This window comes from Humulus lupulus, chromosome 6, assembly GCF_963169125.1.
Source record: "Humulus lupulus chromosome 6, drHumLupu1.1, whole genome shotgun sequence".
Taxonomy (NCBI): Eukaryota; Viridiplantae; Streptophyta; class Magnoliopsida; order Rosales; family Cannabaceae; genus Humulus; species Humulus lupulus.
Window position 1 is genome coordinate 97,357,265 of NC_084798.1, and position 9,844 is coordinate 97,367,108.

General features: G+C 37.9%; 1 long non-coding RNA gene across 1 annotated transcript; it reads left to right on the plus strand.

The window, feature by feature from the left end:
• Positions 1-3,197: 3,197 nt before the first annotated feature.
• LOC133784131 (uncharacterized) lies at positions 3,198-3,592 on the plus strand. Its single transcript, XR_009871150.1, has 3 exons — positions 3,198-3,268; positions 3,350-3,454; positions 3,541-3,592. It is a non-coding gene; the product is annotated as an uncharacterized LOC133784131 (long non-coding RNA).
• Positions 3,593-9,844: the final 6,252 nt, after the last annotated feature.

Genomic DNA, 9,844 nt, shown 5'->3' on the forward strand with positions numbered 1-9,844 from the left:
TCTTTGACATTATGATACATTTAATGGTTCATCTAGTAAGGGAAGCCAAGTTTTGTGGACCAGTTTGGGCGAGATGGATGTATCCATTTGAAAGAAGTATGAAGGTGTTGAAAAGTTATGTGCGTAATCATTCTTGATCACTCTGGTTGATTTAAGCAAGAAGGGAAGCAAGAACGATCCTTTTATCATGGCTGCCTAAGTGAAACAAGTGTTTTACATTCTTGATCCAGTTAATGATAAATGGTCCATTGTTTTATCAGTTCTTGAGCGGAAGTTCTCAGAAAAAGAAGAGTACGATGAAAATTATGATTTATATCATGACTGATTCATTGTTGGATAACCGATACATGAGCAAGTTGAGAATATTCAGGATAATGACAATGAAAGCGATAGCGATGATCATGATTATCTTAGAACCGACATCAAAGAAGGAATATGGGTCGATTGTGAATTGACCAGAAATAAAATAAGAAAAAGAAGAAAACATGTTTAGTAAGTTATATAATTCATTAATACTTGTGATTATTTATTTTTATAATGCATTAACACTTGTGATTATTTATTTGTATAATGCATTAACACTTGTGATTATTAATTTGTGTGATGCAGATGGCGGATAAAAGAGATGACAAAGAGAAACAACAAGGTCGTGGTAAAACAAGAATGAGTTACATGACCCAACAAAAAGCCAAAGGAATCAAGAAAAATCTTCAATGGAACGATTTGGAACAACCAATAAGTGATGTGTATACAAACATGATATCATATCTTGGATCTAGAGTACGAGCCACGATTTCTATCAACTCAGGTGATTGGAGGAAGGACCCACAAGATTTGAAAGATGGTCTATGGGAGGATATCATTGTAAGAAATTATCATTATGATATTTATTTATTTATGTGTGATATCTAAATTTAATAATTACTTTTCTTAATTATATTCTCAGGGTGGTCACAACATTCCTCAAACCTTCAAACGTGAGATTTTGAAAAAAGCTGGTCAAATAATGAGAGATTTTAAAAGTGAACTCACTACCGAGTACATCAAACCTTTGGCTGAAATGGGTATGATGGAAGAACTCAAATTTCCCCCAAAGAGGTATAGCGATATAATTTACGAGAGAGAATGGTTAAAATTTGTAACTAGTCGTCTAAGTCTAGAGTTTCAAATAATGCATCAAGAACAAAAAGCACGTGCATTACTAATGAAGTCAAGGCATCGAACCTCTCGTAGAGGAATGGCTAATATAAGAGAAGATTTGGTAAGTATAATTGATATTATAGTTTAAATAATTGTTGATATTATCACAACATATAACTATAATTATCTTGTACAATGCAGAAAAAAGAACGAAATATTCAAAATCCAGAGAGGTATCAAGTTTGGCTTAGATCGCATGAAAAAAATAAAGTTCTTGTGACAGAGCTAGACCGACAGATTGCCAAAAAGATAGTAAGTTTTCTAAGGTTTTACAATCAATATATTGTTTTTATTTATATAAACTAATTTAACCAAATAATATCTTGAGTAGGAGGACGTCAAAGAAAAATTGAGTCGTGGCGAAATTACAGCTCAGGGTCGAGATGACATCTTGAATCAAGCATTAGGGACACCAGAACACCCAGGTCGTGTTTGAGCTGGCGGGTATGATAATTTATAATAGTTGTTTTCTTTTAAGAATTATTTAGATTGGTTTATTGATGGACTTTATTGATTTTTTTTTTGTAGGTTCATTGCGACCATTTCCAAAATGTTTGGAAAAAAACATAAAACAATGACTGCAAGAGAGGAGATTGCTCGACTAAAAGCTGAGATTGAAGAGCTAAAAAGACATAAATTTAGGACAGAAAAGCAATTAGCTCAAAATGAAGAATATAATGAGGAAAACGATGAGTGTGGATACTACGATGAAGGGCAATTCGATGAGGGACAATATTATGAGAATACAAATGACGAGGGACAATATTATGAGAATACAAGTGATGAAGTCTATCGACCTGCCCCCAACGCAGATGATCATTTTCATCAAACTGAAGACTATCCTTTTGATGAAGATGATGGATCATCAATTTATGAGTCTCCGCCACCACCGAGCGATGAAGTTTATTTGTGTTCTGATAATATTGACAATGTGGTGACTAAGGGTGTAATCATTGTACCAAACATGGGTAGCCAAATTACCGTCCATGGAAATGTACTTGATGATTCAGTTGCGAGGGTTTGGCTTATAGATGTCTTACAAGAAGAAGCTGAGATCCCTATTCCCTTTGGTAACGTACGATATGTTGGGGACGCACGAGACACATTCCTGCCTTGGCCAAAAAATTTAATTGTGGCTTGTCAGGTATAAAATTATTTGCTTAGATATTGAAATTTTATTTTTAAATGGGTACACTATATTGATATGTTAAATGCTATTATGTAGGGTCCATCTTCATCTAAACACAAATCCCTATCACCAAGCCCACATTTATCATCAGTTGGATCTGACGTAGTCATCCCCGCTGAAATAACTCAACCAGAACCTTCAAATTGGTTAACAGATAACCAATGGGACAAAATTGATCTGAGTCTAAAATTTATAGTGAAGGAGTATTATTCCAATAAAGGAATAGATGGGGTTGTACAAGTTCCCGTTGACCCGGAGTTTATAGGAGAACGCGAGGCTATATTCATCACTTCGGAAGACGTTTATCAAGCAGCCTCCATGGATAATATTGGATCCTCAGCTATGCTGTTTGGTATGAGGTATGTATCAATCCGTTATGTCATTACAAACTATTAGAGGAGTTTGAATATATTAGATATTCATCCGTAGTGAAGTAAGTTCTGAGATGAAATTGTGTGCTGCGGAGATAACAGAAGGTTGAGAACATGTGTGTCTTAGTGAAGTAGGTTCTGCGAATTTTGTGTGCTGCGGTGGCTTATGGTTGAGAACATGCATGTTGTTTGTTGTATGTTTTGTTTGAATTGAATTTATAGGTTCTAATAATTTTGGATATGCTATGGAAACAGATGAAACTCTGCCCAATTTTTTTTTGACGATATTAATTTATTAATTGAAAATGTAATATGGATGATTGATTCTCTACAGATGCATTTGGGAAAGCATGCACCCAAATTCATGACAATTATACAAATTTTTTGACACCGAACATCTTTCTATTGGCAATGATGAAAGTAAAAACTATACGTTGGATCTTATAGCCAAATGGATGATGACTATGGATAGACGAGGCCAAATATATTTCATTCCTTGGATTGTTGAGTAAGAACGAACTACTTAAACATTATCACTACTATGGTTGAATTTTAATTTTATAATAATCATAATTTATTATTATTTTAGTCGACATTGGATGTTGGTGCTCGTGATGATGCGGGGGATGACCATAATTTTGGACCCTTTAAAAAATCATAAATCTCCACCAATAATTACGGAGGTTATGGGAAAGTAAGTTCTTCAATTGTAATGTATGCATTATTAATTTTTAAAAGTTGACAGCATAATATGTATTTAATTAATTTTAATTTTTGTAGAGCATACGCACAATGTTTGGAAAATGAATACATCGGCACATTTACAAAATTGCTGAGAGGTTCTTGTCCAAAACAACCTGAAAGTCATGAATGTGGTTATTATGTACTAAGATACATTTATGATATTGTAAATGCACCGAATCCGGCAGAAGTTATCAAGAAGAAAGTATGTTATATTTTAAACTCTTTTTTGCTTAAGAAAAACTAGATATAGTATTTAATTATCTAATCTATATTAACTTTTCAATTTTGCAGTGGTTTGAAAAAAAGCAATTCAATGTCAAAGAGGATCTACTACCACTACAAAGTGATTGGTTAGCTAGATTAATGCCATTTGTTTATGAAATCTAAATTTTTGTATGTATGTAAGATTAAAATGCTAACTTATATTGGTTAGAATGATTAAAGTCTTTGATTCATTACTTGCCAATTATTTTGTATTAGAGATGAAATGTATATATAACAATTTAACAAATTACGTTATACTATTGAAAATAATTATGTATAATTAAAATTAAAATTTAATTTTTTTTATTAAAAATTCTAGGTTATAATTCGAAATTGATTTTTTTTTTTAATGAGAAGCACTTTCTCTGCGGTTGTAGTAAGCCAACCGCGGAGAAAAGAGAAAGGTCTCTTTTCTCCGCGATTTGCTTATTACAACCGCAGAGAAAAGTCTCTTTTCTCCGCGGTTGGCTTACTACAACCGCAGAGAAAAGTCTCTTTTCTCCGCAGTTTGCGTAGCACTTTTCTTTGCGGTCGAATACACTGCGCTTTTCAATACTCTCAAAAACTGCAGTGTATTGAGTAAAAAAACCGCAAAGAAAAGACTTTTTTGTAGTAGTGGTCGTTCATAGAAATAAGTAAACAGGTCGCTGTCAAATTGTGTGCCATTATCTGATACGATCTTTTTTGGAAATCCATATTAGTATACAATGTTTTAGACAACAAAATCAAGTATTTTCTTGGTCCTGATTGTTGTGAGTGGTTCAGCTTCTGCCCACTTCGTGAAGTAGTCTACAGCAACTACTGCATACTTGACATTCCCTTTTCTTGTAGGCAAAGATCCAATCAGGTATATTCCCCAAACTGCGAATGGCTATGGGCTTTGCAACTGTTTAAGCTCATTTGGGGCTGCTCGAGGTATCTTGGAGAATCTTTGGCATTTATCATACTTCTTAAAAAATTCCATAGAATCCTCGATCATAGTGGGCCAGAAATACCCTGTTGGAGAATCTTCTTTGACAAAATTTGCCCCCCAGCATGGTCTCCACATATCCCATCATGTACTTCTCGCATCATTTCCCTAGCTTTTCCCTTTGAAATACATCTCAATAAGGGAATATAATATCCTCATCGATACAGGATTCCATCGAGCAAGACAAAACAAGCTGAATGCTTTTGTAGTGTTCTCGCCTTATTCATGTCAATAGGCAACCGCCCCTTCTCGAGATATTGAATGATGGGAGTCATCCAAGTTTCAAATACTTGTATTACTAGGGAAGATTCTTCTACTTGAATGCTAGGTGCTGACAAACGTTCAGCCGGTACTATACTCAAAGTGTTGACGTCCTTGGCACTTGCTAGTTTGGCTAAGGCATTGGCGTTGGAGTTCTAGTCACGAGGTACATACTATAGAGTATAATTTTCAAATTGTGATAGCGAGTATTTTTCCTTGTTTAGATACACAACCAACTTAAGACCCCTGGCCTGATAATCTCCGATGATCTGATTAACAACTAGCTTAGAGTCATTGTATATGTCTAGTGACTTCACATTCACATCTTTGGCTAGTCTCAACCCTGCGAGCAATGTTTCGTATTCGGCTTCATTGTTGGAGGCAGTATAGTTGAATCGTATTGTGAAATGAAACCGATGCCCTTCGGGGGTATTTAGAATCAATCTTGCCCCCGAGTTATGGTCATTAGATGATCCATTCACAAAAAGTCTCCAGGTGGTAGTTTGGTATTCAGCTTCAGGCTTTATAGTTGGCTCACTGGCTGGGAGTCTGGTAAGATTAGCTACAAAGTCTGCTAAGGCTTGTCCCTTTATGGATGCTCGTGGTGCATAAGAAATTTCAAACTGCCCTAGCTCAACTACAAATTTTAGTTGGCGACCAGCGGCTTCTAGTTTTTGCAAGACTTGCCGTAGTGGCTGGTTGTTAAAAAATACTATGGAATGAGCCTGAAAGTAGGGTCCCAGTTTTCTTGATGCAAGTATTAAGCAGTAATCCAATTTCTCTATAGCTGGATAGCGTAATTCTACTCCTACTAGCCTTTTACTTATGTAGTAACTACCTTTTGAATGTTGTCTTCCTCCCTGATTAAAACAACATTGGTAGCATACTCTGTTATTGCTAGGTAAATGTAAAGATGTTTCTCCTATGACCGACTTGTAAAGAATTGGCAGTCGCGACATATTGTCCTTGAGTGCCTGAAAAGCCTGTTCGCAATCTTCTGTCCATTCAAACTTTTTGTTTCCCCTGAGTAGATTAAAAAATGGGACGCATTTGTTCGTAGACTTAGATATAAATCTACTCAGAGCAAAAATTCTTCATGTTAGGCTTTGTACATCTTTTATTTTTGCTAGTGACTGCATCTCGATCAGCGCACAAATTTTTTTGGGATTGGCCTCGATTTCTCGCGAGTTTACTATAAATCCAAAAAAATTTCCTGATCCGACTCCAAAGTAACACTTCAGGGGATTAAGCTTCATATAATATTTATTCAAGATATTGAAGCATTCTTGTAGGTCCTTGACGTGCTCACTAGCTCTTTTCGACTTAACAAGCATATCAACGTAAACCTCCATGTTATTGTTGATTTGGTCTTTGAACATGTGGTTTACTAGTCGTTGATAAGTCGCAGCAGTGTTTTTGAAAGCGAAGGGCATTACTTTGTAATAGTAAAGCCCTGTATTCTTTAGAAAGCTAGTGTGTTCCTCATCGGACGGATGCATGCTAATCTGATTGTAGTCAGAGTATGCATCCATGAAAGATAAGATTTCATGCGCTGAGGTGGCATCGACCAGCTGGTCGATTCTTGGAAGTGGGAAACAATCTTTTGGGCAAACTTTATTTAGGTATGTGAAATCCACGCAAGTCCTCCATTTACCATTCGGTTTATGGGCTAATATGGGATTAGATACCCAATATGGATAAAACCGTACCCTGATGAATCCATTTTCCTCTAGCTTCTCGACTTCTTCATTTAAGGCTTTAGACCTGTCTTTGTCGAGCATCCTTCTTTTTTGTTGTACTGGTGGGTGGATTTTGTCTATGTTCAGGATATGGCTGATAACTTTTGGGTTGATTCCAACCATGTCTTTATGCGACCAGGCAAAGACCTCCTGGTTCTTCCTCAAAAACTCCACCAACTTTTCTTTGATTGTTGTATCTAGAATTTTACCGACTTTTGCAACTCTGGTCAGATCCTTTTTTTCTAGTAGGACCTCCTCAAGGTCCTCCATGGGCCTAATACTTTCCTCAAAATCCCCAAAGCGAGGATCCAAGTCTCTATCCTCCCTTTGAGCAACACCTGATTTAGTGACTTGTTCACCTGGTTGGGCATGTGAATCGTTTACCACTATCCTCACTTTCTTGCTTTGTGATTGAGGAGTTATAACATTCTCTTGCCTCTCGCTGGTTTCCCAACATGTACCCAACTCCTACATCGGTTGGAAACTTCATGGCTAGATGCCAGACTGAAGTCACTACTCGTAAATCTACCTGGATGGATCTTCCAATCACGACATTATACGCGGACGGACAATCGACTACTGAGAAAGACGTGAGAAATGTCTTGTTAACGGGTCTCATTCCTTCCATGATAGGGAGTCTGATTGACGTTGTTGGTGCTAATTCCTCACTAGAGAAACCATAGATGGTCTGATTGCATGGTTCTAAATCTTACATTGACAACTTCATTCGTTCCAGTGAAGACTTATACAGAATGTTCACCGAGCTTCCAGTGTATACTAAAACTCATTTCACCATCACGTTGGAAATTTGAACTTCCACAACCAAGGGATTTGAGTGGGGGAATCATACATGTTGTGCATCTAGCTCAGAGAAAGTTATACCATCTTCCTTTGTTTGAGCTTTTTTCGGAGTTCGCTACTCGACGTTTAGCATTTCTATGCCTTGTTCGTGACGTAGGGTTCTGGCATATCTCTCCCTTACCTTACAAGTGTCACTAGATATATGCGGTCCCCCACATATAGTAAGAAAAGTAACAAAGACTAGGGCTGGCTATAGAGGATGCGAGCATTGGCATACAGGTGCTTGCTTGTTGCCTCCAATAGTGTAATGCCCTACTTCCTTAGAGTCATTACTAAGTGAGTTTAAAACGTGCAATTAACTCCCTAATTGAGGTTTTAGGTTAAAAGTGTAGCTAAACTGTAATAAAAAGTCATATAATTTGAAAATGTACTCATTCATTGAAATTATAAAGCGTTATACATTTGGGATCCCAAAATACTTTAGAGAAATACTTACAACTCCAAAGTATGATTAAAGTCGACTAAACGACAAAATTCGGATTAATACATAGCATCTCCAAAAAATACCCCTGGCCGTGGAAGCTAGGCAGGCCGAACATGTACACGCTGCTTCACGCTCTCCATACTCATGGTTGGTCGACCTTTCCCTTGCCCTTACCTACACCATAGATCACCCGTGAGTCGAAGCCTAGCAAGAAAACTCAACATAAACAATTAACATAAGCATAGCTATCAATCAGTATATAACAAGGTAGCCAAATGCTAAACATATAGCGGACATGCCCTCCCAGGCACTTTACCAGGCCCTGGATTCGTGGTCTACACTGTGAGGATGTCCCAGGCATCCGAGAAGGGTCTCACCCTGGCTACTTGCACTCTGCGTACTTAACGCTGCTCCTAGCCCCTTGTCGTACTCAGCCTTGCCATTCTCGGCCTTTGCCGTTCCCGACCCTTCTCGTTCATTCACAAATATGCAACACATAGCATAAATTTAACAAATACTTAAACAAATATAAACTTAATCAATAGGGCTATGCCCTGCAACACAATCACATAGGGCCGTGCCCTGCACTACAAACTATAGGGCCACGCCCTGCTCTACGGGTACAACAGTTTTCTTACCTGTGTCCCAAGCTATTCGAGCACTGCGATCATGAGCACAATCCTCTAATCTGAGCCTTGAAGAAAATCCTAGTCACAACGCATGAATAAAATCAACGATCAAGTTCTAAATCAAATAGTTTCGAGACAAAAATCTAACCTCCGAGACCTTGGTTTCTACCAAACTGGGTAGTGGAAACCTTTCCGAGCCTTACATTCAAGTTCCCGAGCTAAAAACCCTCAATTTTCCAAAATTCCTCTTTTGGGCTGCGGCCCAACCCTCCTTAAGGGTCACGACACACCCCAAAACAGAGGCAAAATGCTTCGCTGTTGGGCAACTCGGGCCGCGACGCCCAAACCTTGAGCATGGGAAATTCTTCGAAGCCCCACTGGCCTATAAACTCAAGCGGGCCGTGGCGCGAGCCCAGAACCGAGAAATCCCATGCAAATTTTATGAGCTAACATCCCTAAAAATCATTCTAAACACACCCCAACAACAGAATTGAGTCCCATAATCATCCTAATACATTTTAAGTAGCACTAGAGCCCCAGAAACTATTCCATAACCTCATCAAACTCAAAATCAAAACTTAAGTTTGAACATAGAAGAAAACACTTAAAACATGGCAGAAATTCATTAAAACCATAGTAAAGAGTCTTATCTCAAGGATGGTTTTGACCCTCAGCTGTCTACAATCCTGCTCCTAGCTTTGATTCCCCAACTCTCAACCTTAAATTCAAAGCTTTCTCCTAAAAAATCCCCAAAACCTTCCAAACCTCAAGAGAGTGAGAAAGAGAGTTTTTGTTTCTTTTTCTTTCCAATCCCTTAATTCCAGTGACTTCCTTAGACCCCTCAGCCTACCTAAACCATGTATATCCTCACCAAAAGACCCAATTGCCCCTTAAACTTATCCTAACCTCTTAGGTAACCAAAGGGAAATTTAGTCATTTGTCATACCCCGTTAAGTCCCCGAGTAGTCTTATAAATCCCCATTAGTCCCAACATGTCCAAATCATTACCAAAATACTACCCGTCACTCCATAAATCCCGAACTCATTTTATGTTCCCAAAATACCCCTAGGCTTCTCCCGAGTCGGGTATTTGGCCCCGTTGTGACTTTCTAGCTAAATCGCTCCCTAGGACTGTCCCAGATCGTACATCACAAATATATCACCACTCACATGCGGTAACACTCACAATATA